Source organism: Bactrocera dorsalis, chromosome 6 (assembly GCF_023373825.1).
Source record: "Bactrocera dorsalis isolate Fly_Bdor chromosome 6, ASM2337382v1, whole genome shotgun sequence".
Lineage (NCBI taxonomy): Eukaryota > Metazoa > Arthropoda > Insecta > Diptera > Tephritidae > Bactrocera > Bactrocera dorsalis.
The window spans coordinates 30,369,659-30,372,998 of record NC_064308.1 but is presented as its reverse complement, the minus strand read 5'-3'; positions in this window follow the sequence as shown (position 1 = coordinate 30,372,998).

The following is a 3,340-nucleotide window of genomic DNA, read 5'->3' as shown; positions in this document are numbered from 1 at the left end:
AAATGTGATTTTGCTTGTTGCATTTCAGCCTCGGTATAATTGAATCTTTGGCAAATGAAATTCTCCAGGGCATCGAGTACCTCAGATAGTACCACAGACACCGTGGGCTGTGCAAGTCCAAGCATGATTTCATTCCCTATACTAAGTTGATACGATCCCTGAGCACAAAATCGTAAAGCTGTTGCCAATTTTAGTATATTGGGAATAGATTTCGCTCGTGTGCATCGCTGCAGCATCTCCTCTGTAGCGGACAGCAAATCAACAAACGCCTCTTTCGACAAACGGAAGTTTTTTAAAAATCTACAAATAAAATTTCCTAAATGTTGAACATGTAGAAACCTCTAACAAATAGCATTGTACTTACGTAGCGGAATCCAATTCCAAAGGGTTGGAAGCGTCCCTTAGCTTCTTTCTAACTATTTCTAGCCAATTCCAATAAGCTTTCATCCTCCTCTGAAGAATCGCCAAACCACAACTCAGTCCTAGTCATATTTTATTTTAACTTATATTTATATTTTCTTTATTTATAAAATATTTGTTAGTTTTATCTGACAGATGTATACTATCGTGAACATTCAAAATGATTGCAATTCACAATAACGCCAATCTTCGTCGAATGAGCGTCGTAATACCAAATGCAAATTCGTTCGACCAGCATTTTCGATCGTTGTCGAAGATCGAATGCAACTCATAATAGGGACCAATAACACAACCATAAAATGAAAAAAAAATTACGCACAAGTAAATATGACGTTAACATTAGGCCAGATTAACAAATATTTCGATGTAAACGTGCAAAAATCAAATGCTGTGAGAAACGTTTGCTGAAATCCTAAATCATAAATACTTATTGTTTTAATAATTGCCGATTGATTGAACTTCGTGCAATTGTCATTTATGTACACATATTCTTATATGCTTCGCTTAGTCTATTGTTCAATAATGGAAATTAGCTCGTAGTACTTCAAAAAATACATGCTATGAGTACAATACATACGTATTTACGCTCTTCCAGTTGCTTTAACGTACATTTCCATGCTTATGTTTAGCTATTAAAAGGTGAAACAATATAGCATGAGAAAGTACATAACTAAATATTTAACATTTTGGCCGGTTACAATTAAATTGAATAAAAATTACGAGAAAAAAAACTATTAATGAGTAGAGATGTGCGAATACACTGAAAATAAATTGTGTGAAGAATGTGATTTAAAATTTTAAGAGAATTAAATAAAATCGATACGAAAATTTATAATACAAAAAGAATAAAAAAATTTATTTCAAGCTGCGTTGAGGGGAATGCAAACGAAATATTTCAAAATTGCAATTCAAGGCAATAAAAAATATGTAAAACTTTAAAATTTTTTTTTTTTCCAAAGTAAAATCTGTTTATTTTTATACATATGTACGTGCACAATTAATTAGAACAACGTAAATTCGCTTCTTCTTTTTTTTTTTTTGAAGATTTTCTGTCAGATCGTAGTAAGTGTGTCGGAAAGCTAGGCTTCCGATGTGGCTGGGGAACGGTTGTGTTGAGTAGGGTGTGCATCCACGTTTTCCTCCTCGTAGGGTGGTAGTAAGACCAATTTGGCAAGCGGTCTTGTAACTTGGCCTTTTTCAGTAATAATGTCAACTACTCGCACTCGGGTATCAGCACCTGGGTGTATATTGACAATCCTACCCAATCTCCACTCGTTCGGTGACAAATTGTCTTCCTTGATGACGACAAGGTCACCTGTCTTTAAATTTGTTTTGGAATGTTTCCACTTAATACGCTTCTGCATTTCATTCAGGTATTCGGTTTTCCACCTTTTGCAGAAGGATTGATGTAAGGCCTTAAGTTTTTGCCATCTATTTACGATAGAGGCACTGCTTTCATTTATATCCGGTTCTGGTGGGGCCATCAGATGTCCGCCGACCAAAAAATGTCCTGGAGTAAGTGGCTCCAAATCAGTAGGTTCGTTTGAGGCTGGGCTTAATGGTCGCGAATTAAGGCAAGACTCAATTCGGCATAAGAGTGTGTTAAACTCTTCAAGAGTGTATTTTTGCCCAGACGCAATCTTGTGGAAATGACTCTTAAAGCTTTTCACACCTGCTTCCCAAAGTCCGCCCATATGAGGAGCTGCAGCAGGTATGAAATGCCATGTAAGAGCTTGGTGGCTATAGTTTGAGATAGCATTGTTGCGAGCATCGGCTATGAAGGCTTTAAGTTCGGACCTTAGGGATCTCGATGCTCCAACGAAGTTTGTACCATTGTCAGAATAAATATTCTTAGGGCAACCTCTTCTAGAAACGAATCTAAAGAGAGCTGCTAAAACTGACTGTGTTGATAAATCGGTAGTGGCCTCCAGGTGGATGACCCTTGTTGTAAAACAGACAAACAGACAGACATACCCTTTGGATACACGGCATCCTCTTCCACGGTAGCTTTTTATTTCGAACGGACCCGCGAAATCTACCCCCGTATTCGTAAAATCGCGTGAAGATGTGGATCGTTCGGACGGAAGTGCACCCATAAGTTGCGTCTGAGCGCGTTTTTTGAAGATCGTGCACGTCTTGCAGTTATGGATGATGGATCGGATCAAGTTTTTCACCCTTGGAATCCAATACTGAGCCCGCGTTAGCCGTAACATCAGCTGATTTTCTCCATGCAAAGAGACTTGATGAATAAACTGGATTATTAGACGAGACAATACGCAGTTGTATGGAAGGATAATTGGATGACGCTCATTGTATGACAAGTCGAGAGACGCACCGAGACGGCCACCAGTTCTCATCACTTGATCTTTATCGAGGAATGGATTAAGAGAGAGGATTTCACTTTTTACATCGATGGGCTTACCGGATTTCAAACAACCATACTCTTGACCATATTTCTGCTTCTGCGTATTTATTATCAAACGTCTTGTCGTTGCTTTAATTTCTTCGGATGAAATTAAGCAAGACTTTTGTTGAAAAGAAGCCTTTGTGTTTGGATGAGTTCTTTGAGAGAATCTCATAACGTATGATAACACTCTCAAAGCTCTCGGCAAACTCGAAAAACGGTCAAGGATGTCGTTAGAATCCCCCTGTATTGTTGTACAAGCATGTACACGTACCTGTTTTTCCTCTATTGTCGTCTCGTAGTCATTTTGTCGTAATGGCCATTTGGATTGATCTTCTTGCAGCCAAGAAGGTCCTTGCCACCACAAGGTGTTTTCCACCAAATCCTGTGCCATAAGTCCCCGACTGGCTAAGTCTGCAGGGTTAGATCCTGAATCGACATGATTCCAATTTGCGTTGCCAACCTTTTCTATAATCTTTGTCACTCGATGGGATACAAACGTTGACCATGAACATG